This window comes from Macrobrachium rosenbergii, chromosome 26, assembly GCF_040412425.1.
Source record: "Macrobrachium rosenbergii isolate ZJJX-2024 chromosome 26, ASM4041242v1, whole genome shotgun sequence".
Taxonomy (NCBI): domain Eukaryota; kingdom Metazoa; phylum Arthropoda; class Malacostraca; order Decapoda; family Palaemonidae; genus Macrobrachium; species Macrobrachium rosenbergii.
Genome location: NC_089766.1, coordinates 13,627,842 through 13,654,811, shown reverse-complemented (window position 1 = coordinate 13,654,811; position 26,970 = coordinate 13,627,842). Strand labels below are relative to the sequence as shown.

The 26,970-nt window shown below is 42.8% G+C and overlaps 1 protein-coding gene and 1 non-coding gene across 4 annotated transcripts in view; both read right to left on the bottom strand.

Moving 5' to 3' along the window:
- LOC136853066 (uncharacterized) overlaps positions 1 to 26,970 on the bottom strand; it is a 119,768-nt gene that overhangs the window by 24,455 nt on the left and 68,343 nt on the right. Inside the window, exon 3 of one of the 3 annotated variants that reach the window (XR_010857309.1) lies at positions 7,683 to 8,308. The exons of the other annotated variants lie outside the window; for them this stretch is intronic. The gene's annotated coding sequence lies outside the window, so the exon portion shown is untranslated. Of the gene's footprint in view, positions 1 to 7,682; positions 8,309 to 26,970 lie in introns of those variants that run through there. 3 annotated transcript variants of the gene reach the window in all.
- On the bottom strand, positions 5,937 to 6,044 carry LOC136853213 (U6 spliceosomal RNA). Its single transcript, XR_010857391.1, has one exon. It is a non-coding gene; the product is annotated as a U6 spliceosomal RNA (small nuclear RNA).

Here is a 26,970-nt window from a genome sequence, read left to right as displayed (position 1 = left end):
AGTCAATATCAGGAAGTAATTCACTAATACAGTAAACGGCCCCGTATTCGCAGGTGATGTGTACCGCAAGCCCCCCCCCACAAAGTGAATAGCTAAAATCTGCGAATACTTAAAACCCCTCTAAAAACACTTAGAACTGCCTATTTTGATAGTTTAAACACAAGAAAAAAACTCTAAAATGCTTATACCTGAGTATTTTAAATTTTATCACAAAAAGTGCATTTAGTCCATGACAATAAGAAAATACAGTAATTAGTGAATATTTCTCAGTGAAAAATACCGCAAATGGGCGAATTTTCCACAAATAATGGGTATATACGTTCCACAGAGAAATCCGCGAATAGTGAGTCCGCAAATAGTAAGACCGCGAATACAGGGGGTTTACTGTACTGAATCTAATGAATCCTAGGCTATTTGAAAATAGCTTAAATGCTACCAAAAGTTCAGAATACGTCACCAAACGGAGACAAAGAGCAACTATCCAGTGAATAATCTCAACACAACAGCTGCTGTGACAACTGAACTACAATCATTAACCGGCAGAAACGGACTAATGCTATTCAGCGGTGTTGTACCCTTCCTTCCTGGAAGGTGGGGGGGACCTAGTCACCTACAATAAAACAATCAGATACTACTACAAATTTAAAATTTTTAGCTGCCGCGCCAGTTAGAAACATAGGCTATGTAATTACTTGTTCAGTCACATACAGTAAACCCCCTGTATTCGCGGGGGATGCGTACCACAATCCCCCCCATGAATAGCTAAAATCCGCAAATACTTAAAACCCCTCTAAAAGCACTTAGAACTGCCTATTTTGATAGTTTAACACAAAAAAATACTCTAAAAATGCTTATACCTGAGTATTTTATTAGCTTTATCAACAAAAAGTGCATTTAGTCATGAAAATGATATGAAAATACAGTAATCAGTGAATATTTCTCAGTGAAAAATACTGCGAATGGGCGAATTTTCCACGAATTATGTGTATATATGTTCCACAGAAAAATCCGCGAATAGGTGAGTCTGCGAATAGTGAGACCATGAATATGGGCGTTTACTGTATATAAAAATTAAGTGTTTACCACTATGCGGTACTGACAATGTTAGGTGAGGAAGGGTAGGGAGTCGTCCTTGAAAACCTAGATATTCTTACTAGCCATCATCCAACAGGCCCTTGGTTCTATTAATCTACATAATTGAAGAATTACTGTTATTTTCAAATATAAATTTTCCTTTCAAACTGTTTACTGATATATTTATGTCCGTTGTAAACTGAATATGAATTTCAACAGTTTTCAATTATAACACTTTTCCTTATTGTATACTCTTGTATTTGAAGAACTTAATTATCAAATCATTAATAAATATTTTGAGTTCTTTGATTACTGATGAGAAAATTATATTTTAATGATAAAATAAAGTTTGTTCATACTTACCTGGCAGATATATATATATGGCTGTATTCTCAAGTCAGCAGAATTTCAAGCTTCATGACTGCCTTGATGCTAGACGGAATGATTAGTACCCATTCCCGCGCTGGGAGGCGGTATCAGAACCATTCCCATTTCTGTTCAGATTTTCCTAACGCCACTGGCTCTAAGGGGAGGAGGGAGGGCAATATGAATATATATCTGCCAGGTAAGTATGAACAAACTTTATTTTATCATTAAAATATCATTTTGTTCATGAGACTTCCACCTGCCAGATATATATATAACTGAATACCACCCCTTTGGAGGTAGGGCAGCCAAGAAATGGGAAAAACCAATTATTGGTAAATTATTTTGGGTTCCTTATCTGATGGCGTAGCTGACTGAGTGGTTACTGTCACTCCTAGTCTGCTTCTGGCACTACTAGAGACCCCAGCGAGGTAGTGACCTATATAGCTGGCGACTTCCTGAATGATCATCCTTGGGGCGTGACCACAGTAATGACTAGATCATAGACCATACAAAAGAGGACAAAAAGAGCATTACTAACCACTAACCCAGCACCTAAAGCGTTAGTTTGCAAAGGATTGGAAGACTGCCTTCCAGTAGTCGGCCCAACAACCATAAAAACACAATTAAAGGGGATAGGATGAGGTTACCCCTGTCACAAGGTTGCTGAAGCAGCAGTATGCGGTCCAGCGAAAAGCAATTTTAAGTATGCTACCTAAACATCTTGCCAGAGTGTAGGCAAACACACAACCCATGGGTGTGGCACTAAGAATGTCACAATTACCATAACACCTTGAGCATATGGAGGTAGCAACTGCCCTCACCTGCGTGGCGTTAACTCTCAACAACTTGAAGTTGGGTCGTCACAACTTCATTATACGTCATGTCCCTAATGAAGAATGCCAGTGCAGTCTTAGAGCATAGGACTAGCTGGTTGCCTCACAGAACACCATAAAATATCAGGGGACCACGAGTGTCCTGTGTTCTTTTAAGGTAGTACTGAGCTCTAACTGGACATAGAACTCCCTCAGGTTCCTGTCCAATGAGTCCTGCTAAACCTTTAATTTCAAAGTGTCTAGGCCAAGGGTTGAAGACCTATCATTTCTTAATAAGAACTTAGGGCTTAAAGAATAGACAGCATTGTGTTCCTTGAAGCCCACATGGCGGCTCGAACCGCTCCTCTCTTGGCACTTGCCAGAGCCGCGAGGAATACCGTTTTGGTATTAACATCCTTAAGAGATGCAGAGTGGAGAGGCTCAAAGGACTAAACGCATCAAAAGAAAACTTGAGCCTCGTCCAAGTTCCAAGCAGAGGAATTAGCTGAGAACCTTGGGCGCGTCTTGAAAGGCTCGTAGAATAGGCGGAAGTCCTTATTGTCAGACCGGCCCATCCTCTGTGTCTGAATACAATCGAAAGCATGCTCCGATAACGCCGATGCGTTCAAGACTGCGCTATCTCGAGTTTTCTCTTAAGTAAAGGAGAAAATCCGCCAGCCTGGCTCACAGTGATGGGGAAGAGGAAAAACCCTTCTTTCTACACCAACCTTTGAAAGGTTGCTCGCCGTAGAAGTATCCTTTACATGAAGAACTTCTGGCTCTGGCGATGGCCCGTGCCACCTGGCCAGAAAACCCCTTCGCTCTGACCAAGTTTCGATAGTCTGAAAGCAGTCAGGTTCAGGCGGAAATTCAAAGATATCTCGTGAAGTGGGTTTGTATGAGCAGGTCTGCTCTCATAGGGAAGAAGGGTCCTCAGGCGTCTACCAGCCAGAAGAGAAACTCCAGAGAACCCAGTGGTTCGAAGGCCAAAGCGTGGGATGAGAGTCATCCTCGTCCTTGTGAGACATGAACTGCGTATGACTTCTCCCAGAATTTAGAGGCAGAGGGAAAAAGCGTAAACATCTATTCCGTCCAATCCCGGGAAGAGCAACTACTCCATAACTGCCCCAGGGTCGGTACAGATGAGCTTTATAAGAGCCTCGCTGTTTACTTGAAGTCGTGAAAATATCCACAAGATGGCGACCAAAAATTTCAAAAATCTTGGCAAACCTCCTGATGAAGAGATTCCATTCCTTCGGCAGGTTGATGCGCCAACAGAGCAGGTCTGCTCGAACATTTCGACCTGCAGCAAAACTTGTGAGAATCGAAATGTTGCGAGCATAGGCTCAAAGAATAATCTCTCTTACCAAGGCTGAACAGGGAACAGTAGTATTGTCCGAGTTTGCTAGAACTACAGGTGCAAACTTGGACCTCGAAGAATGGAGGGAGCAAAGATAGCCGCCCAAATCTTTGAAGTCGATGTACTTAGGACACACCTGTTCCTCTCTCAGGTTCCTAACACTTCCTCTCCCTCTAGTGTTGCCCCCAGCCTGGTATTGTGACCCGTCGGAAAAACAACACTAGGTTGGGGTTCAGAAGCAGGGAGATCCTTTCTGTTCGTTGGATCGAGCCACCACCACAGATCTCTTTATATAAGGAAGAATTCAATTCCTCTTTCAAGTCTTCCTTGCTTTGCCAGTTCTCCAACAAAAAAGAACTGAAAGAGGCCTGAGATGCAGACTCCCAGAAAACAAACTTCTCCAGCGAGGAAATGGTCCCAGCAGACTCATTCCTTCTTCACCTAACATGTCCTTTTCCAAGAGGCGAGACTTTTTAGGTACATAAGTTGCCGTTCTTGCGGCGGGCGCTATAAAAGCCGCTGAATACATCTGAATTCCAGACACAATGGACGGTGAGGGGATGGCTGCGACTTCTCCACAGACCAGAAGTCCCAGGGACTTCAAGGGTTGAAGAGTCAACTGAAGGTCACTCCAGATACCTTCGCTTGGCCTTTCGAATCAGTCGTCAAGTAGTGAGATCCTGGCGTGCGACAGGTGCAACTGCATCATAGCGTTTTCGCCAGGGCGATGTAGCACCACTCCGGAGCAAAATGTAGCGCCAGCAGCATCTGGTGTTCCCAGGCGGTCCTTACATCCAATATGACCAGACCCAGCGTTGCTTAACCGCTGATCGGACGAGAAGGCGGTGTTTTCGCGTGTATAGTCATTAATGCAGAATCAAGCAGAGCCCTGAACGCTGGCGTCGTCTAGTCCCCCAAGACAACCTGAGATACTTCATCGAGCGATGGATGAATTGGGTCGTGAAGATAAATCTTGGAGATCCAAAGATACCATCAATCCCGGGATGAAGGGCTCCTAGCGTGATTCTGGTCTCCATCTTGAACTTTTCCTTCGGACCAAGTTATTTACCGACCTGTTGACGTCAGAAGCGGTCTCCAGCCTACTGAAAGTTTTGGGACTAGAAACAATCTGTAGTAAAATCCCGGGAACACGAGTCAAGACCTGTTCCACTGCTCTCCGGCTGAACATCTGTTGGAGCAGGTCAAACTATTTTCTGTTTGACAGGAAGGCAGTTGGAAACAAAAACAGAGGAGGAGAGCAGGAAGGGAATCAGTAACTACTCTCTAACAGTAGGAGGACCAAGCGTCTGCCCTCACTCTTTCCAGGCTTGTGCAAAATGAAGCCTGTTTGCAAAGGAGTCTGGAGATGAAAGGAGTCACTTGCTACCTCTCTTAGGTAACATTCCTTAGGAAAAAATCTCGTGGTGCGGTCTCGTGTTGCTTCCATGGAAGCCCCTTTGTAAAGCAAATATTTAGCTTTTCGTTTTACTTTTGTATCATTGAGATCGGTGCAATCGTTATGAAGGAGATGCAGTTTGAATGTAAATTAACTTTAGTTTGAGAAAAAGCGATATTTTTGCTTCTCTGTGTATTTATTACTTGCTGTTGCACGGTTTGATGTTTTATGACTGTGAAAAGCCAAGCCAGGCCTGCAAAATAATATAACCCAGCTAAATGAAGCTAGATAGGCGAGTGTCAAAACACGACTCCAGGTTGGGTGACGTTTTATGAGTCAAGCTCTGAGCTGCTACTGACTGACGCTGCCACTGACTGCCCTGCGGCATTCCTGTCTTTAAGCTGATGCGTACTAGGTCCACGAGTTGCCATAGATCGCATTAGATGTTATTCATAATGAAATTACCACCGAATATGCTGACAATATCATTACATTATCAAAATCATAATTTGACTATGATAGGGTTACTGTTTTTATTTTATAACTCCTAACTGTGGCGAACTTTTAAATAAAACTTTCTGAGAAGATAGTCCAGGAAATGTGATGCCATATATAAAATATCCCGAAAAATTTGATTTCGATTTTCCCGTCCATGGCTCCCCCTTAAGACAGAGACAGCTGCGAAGGTGGAGAGAGAGGCGGTTGAAAAGTCTCAAGAAACAGATCCTTAGAAAAAAGCCAGATGATAATCAGAGGAAGAAGAAGGCGAAGAAGTTTCTCTTCATACAAAGCTATAATGAAGAGGATGTTCTTCGCGGCTGTTGGGTCTTGAGTGAGTGGTGAAAAGTAGTTCCGATCGCCGATGCGTGGCGGGAACTCCCGCGAGCGAAGAAATTCGTCAACTAGATCGCGTACAGTAAACATAAAAAATGTGGAACACTTCACGATTAAGCGTCATGTCCTTGCGCGGGGCCATGCTAATCTTCTCTGTATCATTCAATTTTTAGTATATGTACTGCGAGAAGCAGAGTACTGGCTAAATTAAGAAGGACATCAGATGTTGACGGGTAGTTGTGCGACATGATGAACAACTGGAGCGGCGTCAACCTAAGACTTGAAGCTATACGACGGCGCGGGCGTCATGGCGTGGCCTTACGAGAGGCTCCGTGGCAAGTACTAGAGAGAAGTCACAGCATGGATGGCGCGGCGTCGCCAGCTGGCGCGCGCCCGGCGTCAGGTGGCGTGAAGCGTGAGGCGCTACGAAGAGCAAGAGCGCTCCTGTGAGACAAGAGAAAGGCCAACACCTCAACTCGGGAAGGCGAATGAAAGCCACTAAACCTCTCTCTAGGCGACAGGCGAAGCCCCAAAACATCCCCAGCAGGCGAAGGAAGCAGGAGGCGAAGGTGAAAGTCTACTCTATGCAAGCAGAATTCGAATCTTTTGTTGTTTACCGACAGCAAAATCTGCAGCGTTGGAGAAGCAACTCTCTGGAAAGGGCTGAGCCTGAGAAGAGGCGAAGATGTATACTTCCTTCCACAGGAGAAAAGCTCTAGCCCTCGCCTTAAGCGCGACAGAAGTCGAGTAGCATCATCATTAAAGCCACTCTATTCTCTTCTGCAGAAGATGTCCGCAACTTTAGGGAAGAGCACAAGCGTCAGAGGAAGAAGGAGAGTGACGTCCTCCTGCAACGCCTTCTCTTAAGAGGGCGAGTCAACGAGAGCTCCAACCCGGCGCAGGAGGGCGTGTTGGAGGACGAAGCAATCCTTCAGGATGCGTGCCTGAGCGATCCCCTGGCAGCTGGTGGCGTCATCAGGACCTGCGGGCGTAGACCCGATTGGGAAGCCCCGTAACCCTCATACGACTTTACGGCCTGCCCCCTCCTGGTCCTGGGAGTTCGACAGAGAGTCCCAGGCCTAGAGGGCATTATAGGGCCGATCCTGGCGCCCCTCCACAACACTAGGGGCACTAGCACTAACACTATCACGTTTGGTGCATTCACTTAAGTTTGAAACACGCATTGACTCCACGAGCCAGGAATTACCTTCTGCAGCAACAAACTACAGGGTTAGTACTAAAATTTACTACAGGGTTACTAGCAGAAGGAAAACCCTGACTGTCCATCAGGATACCTCTAGGAGGAAGATTTCCTCAGCCTATCCGCGCTCCAATTTAAAGCATATATTCCATGTTCTTCCACTCACCCTCAGACAATCCACACATTCATTACCGATTATCTCATAGAGCATAAAGTGAGGAACTATCAAAGTCTTGATAGCCTCACCCGTACATTCACCAAACTTCTGAACTCAATAGCTAGAGGTAAGACATCTTAATTATAAGAAAAGTCAAAAGCAAAATCAAAAGCGGTCCACAATGAGCGTATGCCAAATCTGAATCAGTTGAATGCAAAAACAAAGCAAAATATGCCCAAGTGACAACAAATTTCGAAATCCAAATGGCGGAGGAACTGACAACAGGTCAGTGACAGTCCGACAGAAAATCTGAATAGAAAATGGGAATGGTTCCTGATACCCGCCTCCCAGCGTAGAGATAGGTATAACCACCTGCCCGGCTTTCGTGTACGCGAGAGTTTTGAAATTCTGTCGGACTTCGGAGGAATACAGCTATATATCTGGCAGGTAAGTCATGAATAGAAACATGAAATATCAAATACTTTCGGACATTTTATTAAACAAAAGTTCAATAATTGCTACAGCACACAACCAATCCCAGCATTAATATAAAAGTTCAATAATTGCTACAGGACACAACCAATCCCAGCATTAATATAAAGTCCAACCACTGCTTTTCTCTATGACACTGGAAAGCCACTCTGGGACAGATGCAGTAAGGTTGTAGATGACCTGTGATGTCCTCCTCAACACTTCCCACTCATTATGCACATGGTGCATCAGCTGTTCAGAAGTTCTCTCTTTTGCAGTCTCATATTCATTCATGAAGTTGGCCTACATATTCTCTACAGTGTTTAAATCAATTTTTCATATCGTTTGGCCAGTCTAGGACCTAAATTCCATGTTGTTTCTGAAAACACTGGTTCACCACTCTGGCCTTGTGTACAAGTAGTTATCTTTCATAAATATTATATCTATGGTTATGGTAAGGCATTCTGACACACAGAAGGCAGCATTCCTTCTGCGAGGATCTTGCTATATTGTTTTGCTATAAATCTACCTTCAGTCTTGATCACTCTTCAGCTCCATGAAGAAACACCCATCCCCAAATGTTGGTTGTTACATGGTGCTTCTTGTTGCTTCCTTTATGTTGTTCCAATCATATCTATTCGAAGAAAATTAAAAAGGAAGTTAAACTGTACTGAACTGCCTTGAAGGAAAGCTCATGTCTGCATTTATGGTTTCTCAGTTCTTCAATGCAATTTGAGGCAAATGCTTTATAATTCCAGGAAATTAAAAAAAAAAAATTGAGACTGTTAGGATACCATGAGGAAATTATGGCATTATAAAATAAAAAAGCAACTTAAAACCTATGCACGATCTTTTACTTGAAGACAGCCTACTACACTCACACTCATGAACTTTAACAGGCATTATTTAATCCAAGATTCAGAGTAACATTTATTGGACGAGCGCCATTTTTGTTGTACGCCTTTTGGCATTGTTTTGCTTAATGTGTCCCACCACCACCACCACCATGTAAGTAAGTGCCAATATGTAACCAAAGACAAAATTTGGTCTCTATGGTCAAAGACATAAGGTTTAATTTTGCATAATTTCTTCAAAGCTGACTACCCCAAGTAGTTGATCAAGCTTTTCAAGTCTGTAACAGTGTTGTTCACAGTAATGGTGTACATACAGATTTATAAGACTGATAACTGAAGAAAATTGTTTTCCAAGAATTTATCATTGTTCTACCTGTTTGGTATTAAATAATTTACATAAAATCAATGCAAGAAAATCTACAATCAACTACCAATTTTACAAGTGTTGCTATTAATTTTGTAATTTTACTTCCGAAGACAAATTTTCAGATCAATGCCAATTAACAGTCAACATTAAATCAGTATTATTGGAATCTACAGCTAGCAGTAACTGCAATTTTATCTATTAATTACCCGATACTTCTACATTATACTGTTAGAATCGTAAGGTTATTTGCTTGTTTTGCCCCCGTTTGCTTAGTAAAAGGATACAGCTGTTTTTGATACTTTTGTTGTAAGATTTCAGCTAAAAACGTTTCGGTTCCACATAAAATGACATACAATACAGTGAACATAAAACCAATTTGTTGGTACACTACAGCCACAACTTGTAATAAGAGATTCCAGATCAGTTGTAGACTTATAAAACTTTTTGCATTTCCCACTATCTGTCTCATGAAAGCTATAAAATGAATAAAAAAAAAATTGAAAAATACGAAAAACTTGATATGAGTATCAAGGAAATGCAAGGAAATCTGGCAACCCAGCCAAGGAAAATTTCATATGTGAAATCAATGGTGTTGCGGTCAAGGTGAAAGAATTTGTAGCGAAAGTGTTGTAAATGTAGTTGGTATTAAAATGTTAAGTCAGAGAGCTATATTAAGACATTATGCTATAACAAAGGAAGTGTATTTACTTAGATTAAATAGACCTATAATTCTGGAAAATTTACTGAAATAAATATTACAGGCAGTTCCTGGTTATCGGCAGCCTCGGTTACCGGCGATCCAGTTTTACAGTGCTTGTCTAGCAACGACTATTACCGGATTTTCGTTGCTAATAACCAGTTATCGGCGCCAATTGTCTCTTATTGGCGGTGCTATTTAATCTAAGTAAAATGCTGGATTTTCGAGGTCAGATCATAGTACAGGCAGTCCCTGGTTATTGGTGGGGTTCCGTTCCCGACAGTGTGACGATAACAGAAAGTTGCCGCTAACTGAAAGTCGGCGATAATAGCACTGATCCATGGTTATTGGTGCCGATAACCGATGATCAGCAAAGGCAATAAGAGACAATTGGCGCCGATAAGAGGCGATTGGCGCCGATAACTGGTTATTAGCAACGAAAATCCGGTTATAGTCATTGTTAGACAAGCACCGTAAAACTGGATCGCCGGTAACCGAGGCTGCCGATAACCAGGAACTGGCTGTAATATTTATTTCAGTAAATTTTCCAGAATTATAGGTCTATTTAATCTAAGTAACCGGCGATCCAGTTTTACAGTGCTTGTCTAGCAACGACTATAACCGGATTTTCGTTGCTAATAACCAGTTATTGGCGCCAATTGTCTCTTATTGGCGGTGCTGATCATCGGTTATCGGCACCGATAACCATGGATCAGTGCTATTATCGCCGACTTTCAGTTAGCAGCAACTTTCTGTTATCGTCACACTGTTGGGAACGGAACCCCACCAATAATCAGGGACTGCCTGTACTACGATCCGACCTCGAAAATCCAGCATTCTGTGGTCTGAGAACTTCCATGGTCCAGGACATTTTTGAATCGGCAGCCATTAGTTCTTAAGCGACTACAAGGACATCACCACATTACAGTTTTTGGGTTTTCTTGGATTTCGGAACTGAAGCTTGTTCCATATATACACAAGTACTGTTATTTCCAAAGAATATATTCTATGAAACTCAAAAATATCCAGGATAAAAAAGAACTGTAATTTTCACACATACTAGCGTATCTTCCGATCTCGTGTATCATGCGAACATTAAAATTTCATCCAAAACCACAATTTCATCATATATATCTCATGTATACTTCGAAATATATTTTCAGTTGATTACGCTCTGCTAGGCTTTCCACGCCTGTCCTTGTTTTGGTAGATACCACTGATAATGTATATTATATCCTAGTTAGGTTTTAACTACAGTGGGTCCCCGCTACATCGCGTATCACCAATCGCTGCTTCAGTTAATTGCTGGTTTTCCTGTGGAGCTTATATCTACATATATTATGGAAAATTCACTAATTCACAAATTTTTTCATAGATCAATATTCACTAATTACTGTATTTTCATTTTATTTACATGAATAATAAATTTTTTGATATGTATTCATTTTCAAATATTAATACAGGCAGCTGACACACACACACACTCTCTCTCTCTCTCTCTCTCTTAATGCTTTATTTCACTTACAGAATATCTCTCTCTCTCTCTCTCTCTCTCTCTCTCTCTCTCTCTCTCTCTCTCTTAATGCTAAAACTTTATTTCACTTACAGAATAAACTATAATACTGATCTATTATTATAGGCAGTCCTCAGTTATTGGTAGGGTTCCATTCTGAGGGTGTGATGAGGGTGTGATGATTACCAAAAATTGCCGCTAACCGAAAATCGGCGAATTTCGGGCTTATCAGCGCCGAAAAGTGTCGATTTTCGGTTACCAGCGCCTCTTTTAGGTATGTATTTGCGCCAATACCCAATTATCGGCGCCGATAAGCGGAAATCGGCGATTTTCAGCACCCAAAATTGCCGATTTTTGTCGTTAGACAAGCGCTGTAAAACCAGATCACCGTTAACTGAGCCTGTCGTTAACCAGGGGACTGCCTGTATTGTAATATGCATAAAAAATTATTGTTTTGACATCTGTAATTGTTCTCTCTCTCTCTCCCTCTCTCTCTCAATAAAATATGAATTACTGTATCATAAACTTTTATGTACAAATTAAAAAATAATTCTATTAATAAATTCATTTTTTTTGGCAATTAAAAAAATATTTCCCTAATTCTTTCGGTAGTAGTGTGCCTCAATCAGCTGATTCTCAGAAAGTAAACATTACAAATGTGGAACGATCGTTTTTTTATATATATTACGATAACAGATCAAAATAATAATACAGTATAAATGGAAGTGAAATACATACTAATATGTTTACATTAATATTAATGGAAAGAGAAACCCACAAGATTCCTGTGTATAACTTGTTTACTTGTAAATATTTACATGTTACTTTTCAGAAGAAAACTGAAAGAAGTTTTTGATTAATATTAATATTTGAAAATTAGTAAATCATTGTAACATGTGCTTATACACAAAAGATTATTTTATCACTGTTGATGCTTGGGAAGAACATTTTTCAAAAGAAAAAAATTCACTTTACAGTACATATTGATTACAGGCAGTCCCTGATATCCGGAGCCATACCCCACACAGTTCTCTGCTAAGACTTAAAGTGATAGTATGTAGCTGTAAGCCACAGTATGTACCTATATATTTTTAAGGCTAACGTTGTACGATGACTTTGAATTCATATTACATTTATTTTATATTCATAATTTAAGGTATATTTGGTGTTTGAACCATTACAACCATTATAAGCATTTTTAGAAGTAGGTCTTAGGTGTCTGAACTATCTAAATAGCCAGTTATAAGCATTTTTAAAGGGGGATACCAACAACGTGGATTTTTGTTTAAAACGGGTCGTTGTGGTCCCTATCCCACTGAGATTACTAGAGACCCACTGTACAGGCAGTCGCCGGTTATCGGTGGGGGTTCCATTCCCGACAGCGTGACAATAACCAAAAATCAGTGATAATAATGCTGATCCCTGGTTACTGGCGCTGATAAGCGGGGGATTGGCACTGTTAAGCAGGGATCGGCATATATCAGCGCCGAAAATCCAGTTATCGTCGCCGATAGACAAGTGCCGTAAAACAGGATTGCGGATAACCAGGGACTGCCTGTAATAATTAGGCTTAGAAGCAAAAGTTCATTTGGTTAAATACGAAACTTCAAACATTAAATCAGGCTTACAGGCTTACCAACATTGTGACTTGTCTAAGAAGTAATCAATATTATCATTATAATTAATAACCACTTACTGCTGTGTGAAAGACATTGGCATACACAACAGCAAGTACTGACAAACAATGTAAACGAGAAACAACAGTCTGCCAACGTCAGTTACCGTAACTAACACGTTTATTAAGGGCTGCATTCCAGTTGTCAACTTGTTAAAAATATAATAATTTTCAACAGTGACTTCCATAAATTCGGATAAAATAAACCTTTATTTATCCTTCACACAATGCCACTAAATTTACAGCTGTAGCTGTGGCAGAAGTAACTGATAATGTACAGGCCATAAATTTTGGAACAGTCAAAAGCAACATCCAATACTGGAGAAATCACAACTTATTGAATTTCCTATGTTCATATAATACAATATGACAGTTTTACTAACATTTTCATTATTCTTAATACAGCAGTGTTATTTGACTTTTGTAAGTGGAAATCTGTTGGTGTAACAGCCAACCCCCACCTCTCTCTCTCTCTCTCTCATACATACACACATGTGCAGGTTTAAAGAAACAAAAGCAGCAGATTTTTAGGTTTTTGCTGAAAACGAAAAGCAGAAAAGTTTATGTGCCGAAAAACAATGAAGGGTGGAGATCAGAATTTGACAGGGCACTTATATAGAGGTTTAAGCTCCAATGTAGTGAAAGTGTAAGCATTTCTGGAGAGATGCTTAAGTAGCAGGTCAGAATTTTGCTAAGGAACTAAACCTAACAGATGACAATGATTATTCTGTTCTACTTTTTATAACAGCACTATGTACATAGAATATACTAGCATGACTGTTTACATAGGGGTGGGTGATTTCTATAGTTTGGAATTTTCTGGTGTCCGGCAGTGGCCTGGTCCCAAGGGTGTTGGATTTTCAAGGTCAGACTGTAAAGCATTTAGTGGTCACAGATTACATTGTGTCTCCTTAGTATATACAACATGATACTAAAACTGCATATTGCACCTGGTGATGTTCCTTCTCCAGCTAGAATTTTCCCTTAGAATGTCCTTAGAATGTTATGAACTTTTTCTTGCCAAGCCGACTTCTAAATACTCTTTGGCAAATTCCAGTCAGTCACAATGGTTCTTGGTTTACATTTTTATGTAATCAACGTCTCAAGCTGGCTGACACAAAGCTGCAGCCCATGCTTTATGGTGATTGTTTTGGTGAAAACGAGTATCAGTAAATCTTCTGTAACTCTTGTGGTCCTCAATCTTCAAGAGTATTGCTCCCCCTACCATCCCTTGAGCCAACAATAAATGGCTGATCAGACGCCCAGATCTACTAGTTATCGCCCTTGTTACCATATGTTACTACAAAAGGGTTCATATACTGTTTATCCAGCACTGTCACTATATTAGTGTGTTACCATACATCACAGAGTTAATTCCAATATATTGCCATTCATATGTTTAACATTATTTTTTTTGTGGGATTTTGGATTTTTTGTATATATGCCAATTTAATTTGTTGCTGACCAGCATAGACTTGCATAAAACAGTACATCTACTTTTATTCCTCCAGATAGAGGGTTTGATCCATAGGCAACAGGAAATTGCACACACATGACAACTTAGCCTCCTTTCCCAATTTATGGAGAGGAAGGGCAAAGTATGACTATGTCAGGGTACCTAAAAGATGTACTTCTAGGGATAGGGTAGCAGATATGAAGGAAAAAAGGAGCTACTGCAATCTGAAGTGCAGTAACATGACAGAACAGAAGATAATGAGCAGGCATTCAGGAGGATGGACAGAGGAACAAATAGTGTTTTGAAGATTTCGTGAAAGTGGGTAAAAGTAAGACAGAGAGCACTAAATGATGCTAGAGTGAATAGGGTCAGTGAGATGATGCAGCAAGGTGGTGATGTGTGATTAACTAACCAACCAAGGATTACAATGTATGTCTGGATGACAGCAGAGTTCCAAAAGAAGGGGTGAGGCAAATAAATAATCCGTAAAGTCAAGATGACAGAGGCAACTGCATGAATTATGAAGGCACAATAATTAGTATACCAGGGAAGGCTATGGCAGGATTTTGGTTAAGAAGGTGAGACATACAAATAAAGAACTGATTGGGAAAAAACTGTTTAAACAAAGAAGGTGTGTGAATCAAGTGTCTGTTATAAAACACTTGTGTGAGAAGTTTGAAAGTAAATGGAAAAGTTGTAAGAGATATATATGAAACTCTAAGAGTTTATGACAATTGGTACAGGAAATGTGGAGCATATAACAACTGGTTGGCAGATGTCGGCATGAGACAAGGATGTATTTTGTCTCCATGGTTGTTAAAAATCTTTGTGGACAAGGTGATACAAAATGTCAGAGAAAGGATGGCAGATGTAATTAAGAACAGCTCGATGATGTTTGCATATGATATTGCAGTAACTGTTGATAGTAAAGCTAACTGCAGAAATCAGTAAGTTAGAAAGTGTTTTCATTGGGAGCAAGTTGAGAGTAATGGTGAGCAAGAGTTGATTTATACATGGAAAATTAAACGGGATTTTTGAACTATCCTTTTTGGAGTAAGGTGTGGATGTTGAATGCAAAAGAAAAATAACTAATATTATTAAGAAGATGAACCCCATTTATATGGAGCAAGCCCACATGGGCCACTGACTTCAATTTTAAGCTTCCAAAGAATATGGCTCTGATTAGGAAGTATGAGAAAGTAAAGGGAAATAAAAAAATAAAAAAAAAGACATCTCACTTATTAAAATAAAAAAATATATTAATAATTAATAAAAAGATAAAAAGGTAATAAAATGCACAGAGAATAAAATTAGGGTAGTGTTGCATTGCTCTTCGCTTTAATTTTTGAAGTTCCAATTGCACATCTTCAGGGATACTGTTCCACAGTCCAACAGTGTGAGGAATAAAGGACCTCTGGCCCTGAGAAGTTTAACAGCGCGGCACATTTACTGCACATATTGGATTGATTATGGATGGGCAAGATCCCTATTAAAATACAACTTATAGAGAAGTGACAAACAAGATGCCATCTGTTGATGGTCCAAGTCATAACTGCTGATATTACGAAACAGAAACCTACCACCACAAACCACTCTTTCTCTGGCAGAAGCAGACATCCACACCAGAGAACTGCATTCTAGTGAAGGATGCACAACTGACGTAATACATGCTACATTGATTTTATTACTGTTATATATATATATGAGGTCCTACGAACAACTTTCGTGCAGCATTTGCTGAAACTTTCAATAGATGTTTCTCAAAAGTAAGAAGTGAGTCAAAAGTTACAACTACAATAGTTAGTACAACTACAATAGTTAAAGCTTCATACTCATTCAGTAAAGTCCCATCCACCTGGGAAGACGGGGTGGAAAATCTGTACGAGATCTGCTAATCAATAGCGTCTTTGTTTTACTGGAGTTCAGTCTCATACCCCACAGACTATTCATTGATCTGGTCATGTCTCAATTGAGGCTGAGGGAAGCTTCACTTCTCATAAGTGGAGACTTTACTACACCCACACGTGTTGAATCATTGGCATACTGAACAATCTTTTTCCAGGCCAACAACCATATCACTCATATAGACCAAAAATAGTGGACCAAGAACACTACCCTATAGAAACTTTGGACACAATAGGTCTTGGTTCACTAAGCTCCCATCAACAGCAACTTGCTGCTGCCTACCTATAAAGAAATCTTGAAATAATCCTAAAACATATTCACCCACTCCAAGATTCTGAAGTTTATAAATAAGTGCTTTACGATTTACTAAATCGAAGGCAGCACTAAAATCTATTTAATTACTCTGCACTCAAAGCTCTTATCAAGGTTCTCTTGTAAATGGCAAGTCTAAAAAAGCATTGCTATTAACTAACAGCCTTCTATATGCATATTGACTATCAGCTAACAATTCTTTAGATTCCACATACTTACAGTATATAGTGGCTTAAAAATACATTTTTCAGCAGCTTTGCAGAACACAAGAACAGAAACTGGCCTGTAGTTACTGCAGTCTGCAGATATGCCATTCTTTGGAACAGGCACTGTATTACTAAGCTTGCACACATCCGCAAAGGTACTAAGTCAGCATAAAAATCTATAGAAACTACTAATCTTGGGAGACACCACACTAGAAACTTTTTTAAAAAACAAAGGGAAGAAGCCATCAGGAACTTCTCCACCCCAGCCATCAAGACTATCAAGAATTTTAACATCCTTGGAGTGAAATATAACAATTTTTAAAGTAAATTGTATTTTTCCTAACTATACAAACCCGACGTCCTTTACATTAGGAGATACTTTCAGGCGTAGGCTGGAAACGGCCGTTAAACTCTTGAACAAGGTGGTTAGGCAGTAACTACCTCCAGGTAGGCGGGGATACCCGCCTGCCCGGATGTAAACATTCCAGTTTGCCTTTGGCCCAGGTACAGATTGAGGGGTGGCATGAGGTGGGCATAATTGTAAAGGACCTCGGGTTTGTATAGTTAGGAAAAATACAATTTACTTTAAAAATTGTTATTTGTTCCGACACAATATACAAACCCTCGGTCCTTTACATTAGGAGACTCACTGATTGGAGGAGGAATCTGAGAAAGTCTCTCTGAACTGACTGGAGTTCACCACCTTGTCTTCCCTTCCTGGTCGTAAGAGCGAGGAAGGGAAAAACTGCCTCTGACAAAAGATCGGGTTGTAAGAAACGCAGGATCAGTTGTCAGACTTCTGGGTCCCCTTTGCATGAAAGAGGAAACGTCAGTTCATGCAAAGTAGGCTGGGAAGAATTTGACGTCGGATGACAATAAGGCAAATACAAGCATTGGGTTGTCTCATAGTCATGGTCTCCTTCCTCCCCTTGCAAGAGGAAGGAGTGGGGTTGTTTCTATTAACCTGAACGGAAATAGAACGGGAGCTCCTGTTATGCGCTTATCTGCCTCGATCGCGGTCCAGCTTGTAACGGCATGTCCGCTCCTGCCCGTGGGAAGAGAGCCAGGATGGGGAGAAAGAAGAGAGGCCAGTCACTCAACCTCCATTCTCCCCATCACAGCCGTACAACATAGGCGAGATCAATCCTGTCCCGTTAGGAGCTGGATAAGCTACACAACTTGTTGAGCAGCCACCACAGGACCCAAGGAAAAAGTGTCCAGGACTTGTGTGCAACATCCCGGAGGTAGAAGGAGGTGAAGGTAGTCTGTTGGGACCACACACCCGCCTTCAGCTCCTGTGGTACCGACATATTCTTCCAGAATGCGAGGGATGGACCAAGCCATCGACTTTGTGAGCTCGGGTGAAAGGTACCGGTATCGTCGTCATCAGCTGCCAAGTACCTCCTTGATCGCTTCACGAAGTCAGGAGGAAGATGTGTCCTTAGACACTTCTTCCTTGGGAGAGACAGTACTGGCGAAACGTTGACGACATCCAGGTTAGGAATGTCAAACCTTTCGGAAAGTACCACAGCTCCCAATAGGACAGAGTAGCGAATGATCGGATCATCGATACAAAGTCCAAGGAGGAGGGGAACAAGAAGGACTCGAACCCGACAGTCGATGCCAATGGATTTGGAGTCCACCTCGACATCCGAGAAGGATGATCCCCACCCTGTTCTTCCATCTTCACGCCAAAGCCAGGGTAAGATGAGAGATGGACCTAAGAGGGCATATCTCTATCCGGCGACTCTCGTAAGGGCGAGTGCAGAGCACGGACAGGAACCCTAACGAGCCGCATGCCACCCAGGAAACATTCCTGGGACAGCATGACTGAAGAAGCTTCTCGTCCGTAGCTAACTAACTCGACTAAGCAGAAGAAGGCTACTTCAGATAGAATACTAGGTCGCAAGGGCCTACATTCTTCAAAACTGAAAGGAGAGAAGCAGCCCTCGGCGGAGAAGACGAGGAAGTCCAGACTTGACGAGCGACTCTGACCCGGGAAGAAGTTCCGACGACGACACCACCAGCGAAGACGGATCCAGTCCCTGGGACAGTGTTGCAGAGGACTTCAAGGGATATCCAGCTATATCCGTTGCCACTCAGTGAGAAAGCCTGTGCTTGCAAGGAAAGCTGGAAAGTCTCCCAGTCCTGAACCCACAGGGATGTACTGCCTCAAGAACCGCTTCTTGTGTAGCTGCACAGGAGGATGGGTCAAGCGGAATTCTTCTCGATGCCTCGGCAATCAGGTCGGAAGAAGGGGAAGTCTTTAAGTATTTGTCTGTAACTTCGGGGTGAGCAATGTTTGTGAACCCTAGCTAAACGGACAAATACGGAGGGAAAAAAGTTGATATCGAGTTTTCACCAAAAGACAGCATGCCTCAACAGAGCGGCCCCTGGTCTGGTATGAGGGAGCGAGAAAACACTACTGACTTGTGTGCAAGGAGGCAACAGAAGGACGGTAGGGATTTCTCAGTCCAGCAGTCTCTGTATGAGTCTTCGTGAAAAAAAGAGTGAGCAGCATGTTCTGTCCCGATCACTCAAACCCGAGGTCAGGCTTGCCTACCAATACATCCCCACCAGGGATGCATCTAGTTAATTGAGCTGTCGAGTGTGCAATAGAACAACACTCAAGTACCTTCAAATGTCGAGATAAAACAGGGAAAAAACGATTGCCTCCTGTTTGTCGACAAAAGTCACTACTGTGGTTTTATTGTTCAATGAAACCAGTGAGTGTCATAAAACCCATCCTGGATTCTCGGACGGCCAAAAGGCTGCCCTGAGCCCAGGACGGTGACGGAAGGTACTAATCATCTCGGTCGCACAAATTCAAGACAAGGTCTTTACCAGTGTGCGCCTATTCCTCAACCTGTGAATCTGTGAGTAGACACAAGATTTGAGGAAATATGAAGGCATATTGAAGGTTCCTATAACCAAGCATTAGCCTAACTCTTTCCTCATACCTCAAGAGGAAAGAACGAGGGGAAAAGGAAGCAGACTTCCATTTTCCACCTTGGGAAGCTTCTGCAAGATGACAGGGAACCGAGACAATTAGCTCTAGCCGGCTGGCATTTCCCGAATCGGGAGCACGGGAGAGGTGGTGGGATGAGAGATCGATGGAAAGAATTGCCGAGACCTAAGGGAAATAGATACTTCTCCTGAAGGAATCCATTCCCAGGTCTCGGCAATGTTGCTGCCAGCTCCAGAGACTCGATAAGCATCATTTTGTCCAGGCATCAGCAGTTGCAATCTTCTTCTGAAGCCTAGGACTTCTTAGCTAAGGAGTTGAGGTGGGCTGGCTTGAACCCAAGGTCGAGTTGAAATGACTAGGACCCAAAATTCTTGGCCATTGTCCAAAGGACAAGGCAGTGCCCTGGTGGGAACCTTGATTACCAGGGTATCTGGCAAATCTCTGAAAGAGAAAGGCAGAACCAAGTAAAGGTTCGTTCCCAAGGGTCAAGCCAACTCGGGACTTACGAAACTGGAGATCCGAATTGGGACAAAGTCCTTCTTCTTAGCACCAGAATTGCCCAAAAAACTGTGGTCAGCAAGACCCTCCGAGGCAAGAAGAATTCATATTCTGCCGAGGCAGGGGTGGAAGTTTGGTGTTTCGACCTGAATTAACTCCATCGAAGAAAAGAATCCATCAGGTCGAGAACGTTTCTCGGAAGACAGGACCGCAGCGGTCCCTGACATTCTCGGCCCCTCGGAAACTGCAAGGGTTGCAAGTGATGAAGGTTATTCATTGGGAGCAGCGGTCCTGTCGGGGATCCTCGCGGCGTTTAATCAGCGAAGTTCCCCGAGAACACGGGGCGATCATACTTGAAGAGGAAGACCCTCGCTGTTCCGATCGTGAAACCCTGTACTTCTCCCTTGGAGGGAGACCTTGACAGATCCCATGAAACCCTTCTCAGCTACCTGGTTATAATACGAGAGAGAATCGGGGACCGATACCCAAAGCACGCCAGGCAGCCGAACTCCAAAGAAAATTTCTGGTTCGGAGCTCTCTCTGTCCGTCTCGCTCCTCTCGGAACAACCGAAAGGAGAAGAGAACAGGTGAGGAGAAAAGAGTAGCCCTACCTGTCCTGCCAGAATGATAAGCAGGAAAGGCGGACCGTGAGCAATAATCAACCGAAGGAGATTACTGCCACACGGGGAAAGAAGAGCACCTATGCCGTGGCAAAGTGCTTTCCTGGGAAGAGCAAAAAGTTCACTCGAGCATAGACGAGAACCCGAATCGAAAAAACCGAGTAGGGCCGAGCTGAGCCGATCACACGAACGCGATCCAGCTGGTCGGTATCGCGGCAGACTGGGAGGCAGGCGAGATGGGGCGAGCGAAACGAACGAGCCAAGCCAGTCTGGCAAGCCGAGTCAAGTCAAGCCGAGCCAGTCTGGCAAGCCATGTCGAAGTCGAGCCGAGCCAGTCTGGCAAGCCAAGTCGAGCCGAGCCAGAGCCAGACTCATAACTGGGCAGGCCAGACTTGTCTGCTGTGAACAATTGCTAGTTTCCCGAACTCTAAACTCCTTCGAGGCCGAGACCGAGGCCAAGGCCCCTCGAGAAGAAGGTTCATAGGGGAATTCTGTGTCTGCTATCTTGCATGCTCGAACCCTAAAGTTCGAGACACAAGAACGAAGCCCCCCGAGCAACTGAAGCAGCTGGCGGGCAGAATCGAGACACCTGGCGTCGCGGTACACCGACACCTGGGTGTCCCGGCAACCAGACACATGGGCGTCCCGGCAACCAGACACCTGGGTGTCTACCTGGGCGTCCCGGCAACCAGACATCTGGGTGTCTCGGCAACCAGACACCTGGGTGTCTACCTGGGCGTCCTGGCAACCAGACACCTGGGTGTCTCGGCAACCAGACACCTGGATGTCTACCTGGGCGTCCCGGCAACCAGACACCTGGGTGTCTCGGCAACCAGGCACCTGGGTGTCTCGGCACTTTCTCGTCCTATGCCTCTCGTGAAGGAGAGCGCTCGTGATTCATAGAATTCAAGCTACCCACGAGACTTCCGAAAATCGGGAGCGGCTGCTTTGTTACCTAATAGATTAAAGAGCCAAGCACAGAACCAGTCTTAGATGCAGACTTCCAAGACTGGCAACGAGGGAATGGCCTCGAGAGGCCGTGCTCTCGCCCCCCAAACGCAAGATCCCACAGGAAAATGCGATCGGCCAACTTGTCTTCGGAAGAGAGTCAGTCCCTTGGAAGTCCCGCAGGACTCCCAAAGTGAATCTCTTCCTTGCTTCTTCTGGTGTTCGAACCGAGAGGATCGAGACACCAGGCTGGGAACCCGACCGAGCACTGGCAAACACTCGGGAGCGCTTGCGGTGCTGGCAGGAAGAGGAACCGAGACACCTGGGTGCCTCGGCCCTTTTCTCGCACTGCTCCCGAACTGGGCCCAGGAAATCTCTCCAGACCAGATCGGGATACTCGATATTCCATAGAATCTCGAGCACATTCGAAGCGAGTTCGCGAACAGCGCCCGGCAGCCCCAATCTTAGAGGCGGAACCTCTAAGACTCGGGAACGGAACGCAAACTGAGGTCTGCGCCCGCGGCTTCCAAACACAAAACCCACGGCTATGCAAATCGGTTCCCTAACCCGAAGGTCGGGAAGAGCCAACGAGAGACCCACTGCCTCCTCGGAAGGAGGCAGTCCCTAAATGTCCAAGGGCATCAAGGGAAGAAGCAGCATCCTTCCTTCGGCCGATGGAGGTCTGTCCGATTCTCGGGACCTCCAGGACCTCGGGAGAGGAAGGGAAGATGCAGCAGAAGACAAAATCGAAGATAAGATGAAGAAGACGGCGGCTACTTCCACAGGACAGCTTCCTTCATCTCCACTCCCACATCTTCTACAGGATGGTCGACACGAAACATCATAACCTCCAGGGTAGTCCAGCAGGAACACAACGGATGCAGCCAGGACACCACCACCAGCAGAAGCATGATCAGGACAGCCGATGCAGGAGCCACGGCAGCAGTTCGGAGGGCAGGAGCTACTGCAACGCCAGGAACATCACCTCAACAGGACCACTTCCTAAATCTTCACGCCGACATCTTCTACAGGATGGCGGACATCGAAACCTCTGGGGCAGCTGGCAGGAACGCACGGAAGCGCACCGGGCACGACCGCCAGAAGCAGCAGGAATGATCAGGACAGCCGATGCAGGAGCTACGGCAAAGGTTCGAGAGCAGGAGCTATGCAATGGCCAGGAACGTCACTTCCACAAAGGCGACTTCCTTCCCTTCACGCCCACGTCTTCTACAGGATGGCAGCAGGCAGGAACACAACGGAAGTGGCCCGCGCACGACCACTAGGAGAAGAAGCGGGCACGATCAGGACATTCGATGCAGGAGCTACGTTAGCTGTTGGAAGGCAGGAGCTAATGCAACAGACAGTGTCTCATTGAAAGTCACCAGCATCAACAGGAGCGATCAGGGCGGCTGCGGCAGGAGACCAGGAGAGCAGCCCCGAGACTGTCATAGAGTTGACACGAGCAAAACACAGGGAACAGCAGGAGCAGATAGACCACAGATACGCAGGAAGCATTGCAACAGCACACATGAAAACCAGCAATGACAGCGATCGAACTACATCAGCGGGAACAGAGTCAGAGCGATCCGGACGTGGTAATATGTCATCTAATCAGGTATTGTGGTCGATCCCGAAGCAACACTGAATGAAAGTCGGGACTGCTTCATGCAAGATATTCTTGATATATGATATCCAGCCAACTACTGCTGTCTCTGCAATGCTCACTGTCAACCTGAAAGAAAAACAAATATGATTAGTAGAGGGAGGCTCCTCCCGCTACAAGGGGGAACAGCCCCTACGCAGCGTTAGGAGTTACTCTAGACGAGGTTGCTCGCTCCCTCCCCCCTTCCCCGTGTCTTCACCCGACGAGCGAGCGAAGAGGGCGAAGGAGAGAGAAGGAAGAACCTACGGGAAGAGAAAAAGGACAGAGGAGGCCACCAAGGGGCGCGTGGAAGCGGAACTTATCGACGACGCCCGTAACCTACCACTCAGCCCGCAAATCTCTAGCGCAGGCGAAGTAGAAACACTCAGCAAAAGAAGGAAGAAATTAGTGATGCCCCTTACACACGGAGGCGGAAGCCCAAGAAGGGACTAATCTTAACCCTTTCATATCTGCATAGTTATCACATCACTGAGGGCACATGAGCCCCGATGTGTCTGGGAGCGCTTCGACAGTGCGAAAAATAATTATTTTGAAAATTCAGCAAAAATAGAAATTTTATGCCAACAACGTTCATTTTGCTGTCCTTTTTTCTAAATGTTTATATTTTATGGTGGAATAGTCAGAATAAGAGTCCCAGCCCTCTAAATACAAAAAAATGTGAGTTATTTCACGTTAAAAAAAAAAAAATCTTTACTTATTTTCATATTTTCGTTCAGAACCCAAAAAATATGAATGTCAAATGAATGAATTATTTTTAATGAGAAAGCCAATAAAATTCTCTAAATATCGACATATAAAAGAATGGAAAACGAATAAGTCCAGCTGGTGAAAAAATTGATAGAAAAAGGGCAAGAAACAGAGCGCTCTGCCCGGGTGCAGTGAGAATTATCGCTAGAAAAAGATTTTTTTGAAGAGCCCTATCTCGGTTATTTTTCATAGCAATTACTTTGTAAATATACGAAAATGTAGAGGAAAAGTTGAAGAATAATGTGAGAGTCAAGAAAAATGGCTTTGGTAACGGCAACAGTTTCATTTTGACGTTATAAATTGATTGAAACGAAAAAAAAATGTTACCGTTGTCAACATTATCGTTCGTAGCTCAAAAGCTATAACAGTTAGGCGAATGGATTATTTTTATGAGAAAGCCAACAAAATTCTCTAAATATTGATATATAAAACAATGAAAAACGAATAAGTCCAGTTGGTGAAAAAATTTATAGAAAAGAGGGTAAGAAACAGAGCGATTAAGCCCGGCGTATGGTGAGAATTATCGCTAGAAAAAAGTTTTTTTTGAAGAGCCCTATCTCGGTTATTTTTCATAGAGATTACTTTGTAAATATACGAAAATGTAGAGGAAAAGATGTAGAATAAAGTGAGACAAGAAAAATGGCTTTGGTAACGGCAACAGTTTCATTTTGACGTTATAAATTGATTGAAACGAAAAAAAACGTTACCGTAGTCAACATTATCATTCGTAGCTCAAAAGCTATAACAGTTAGGCAAATGGATTATTTTTATGAGAAAGCCAACAAAATTCTCTAAATATTGATATATAAAACAATGAAAAACGAATAAGTCCAGTTGGTGAAACAATTTATAGAAAAGAGGGTAAGAAACAGAGCGATTTGCCTGGCCTATGGTGAGAATTATCGCTAGAAAAAAGTTTTTTTTGAAGAGCCCTATCTCGGTTATTTTTCATAGAAATTACTTTGTAAATATACGAAAATGTAGAGGAAAAGATGTAGAATAAAGTGAGAGTCAAGAAAAATGGCTTTGGTACCGGCAACAGTTTCATTTTGACGTTATAATTTGATTGAAACGAAAAAAAATGTTACCGTTGTCAACATTATCGTTCGTAGCTCAAAAGCTATAACAGTTAGGCGAATGAATAATTTTTTATGAGAAAGCCAATAAAATTCCCTAAATATTGACATATAAAAAATGGAAAACGAATAAGTCCAGTTGGTGAAAAAATTGATAGAAAAGAGGGTGAGAAACAGAGCGCTCTGCCCAGCGTATGGTGAGAATTATCGCTAGAAAAATTTTTTTTTTTTAAGAGCCCTATCTCGGTTATTTTTCATAGAAATTACTTTGTAAATATACGAAAAAGTGGAGGAAAAGTTGAAGAATAAAGGGAAAGTCAAGAAAAATGGCTTTGGTAACGGCAACAGTTTCATTTTGACGTTATAAATTGATCAAAACGAAAAAAAAATTACCGTTGTCAACATTATTGTTCGTAGCTCAAAACTATAACAGTTAGGCGAATGAATTATTTTTTATGAGAAAGCCAAGAAAATTCTCTAAATATCGACATATAAAATAATGAAAAAACGAATCAGCCCGTTGGTGAAAAATTGATAGAAAAGTGGGTAAGAAACAGAGCGCCGCCAGGCATACGGTGAGAATTATCGCTAGACATTTTTTTTGAAGAGCTCTACCTCGGATTTTTTTTCATAGAAATCAGTTTGTAAATATACAAAAATGTAGAGGAAAGGTTGAGGAATAAAGTGAGAGTCAAGAAAAATGGCTTTGGTAAGAGCAACAGTTTCATTTTGACGTTATAAGCTGTTCAAAACGAAAAAAATGTTACCGTTGTCAACATTATCGTTCGTAGCTCAAAAGCTATAACAGTTGGGTGAATGAATTATTTTTATGAGAAAGCCAACAAAATTCTCTAAATATCGATATATATGATAATGAAAAATGAGATTCAGAGCCCTGCCTAAAATCCAGACGTCTCTATGTGATGCACTAACAAATTTCCGCTAGTTTTATGCAAAAACTTTTAAGAAAGCATGTTGAAACTGTTCTCGATTGACGTCGCTTTATGTAAACAGCCACACGTGTTTACCCAGCCTCGTACACATGGTCTCTGACAGAAGTGTGGCCTGCCAGGCCCGTGGGTGCGATCAGCTGATGTCATTGTGAGAATTTTACTACGCCATGGATTTGCGCATGCACAGTAGAGGAACTAAAAATTTATAGAAAATAGAGGATACCAAACAGAGTGTTTCCAATAATGTAATCCTACATTTTATAAAAAAATGTAAGATACGAGAGAGAAACGTGGGTAGGATCAGCTGATTTCATTGTGGGAAATTTACTATGCCAGGAATTGCGCATGCGCAGTATAGGGACTGCTTGCCTGGCGTCGATGCCTAAGTTACGGTCCAAGGTATGCTTTAGCCTATGGAAACCACCAACTGTACGAAAATAAAAAAATTTACCCCTACCACACGTACGAAAAATGTCGGTAAATTTTACGTATAATTACGTCAGTCAGACAAGAAGGGGGGTAGGGGGTTATTGCGTAATATGCCGTCAATTGGGCAGGAAAGGGTTAAGTCCCAATGGATGTAGGGGAAGAGAAGAAAAAGCGTCCCAAACTAATCCCGAAAGTAAGGGGCGCCTCCAGTATTACGTAAAGGGCCGCTGGAGAGAAGCATTACCACTTGGCTCGCTTCTCCAGCTATACCCTTGGCCGTCAAACCCAAGACACAGGCAGGGAACGACGGCTTACACAAGGTTATCACAAATCGTGGGTTTGTATTACCAAATATCAAACACACGCAATATATAAACAAAAATACAGAAAGATCCCACCGTAAGAGCTT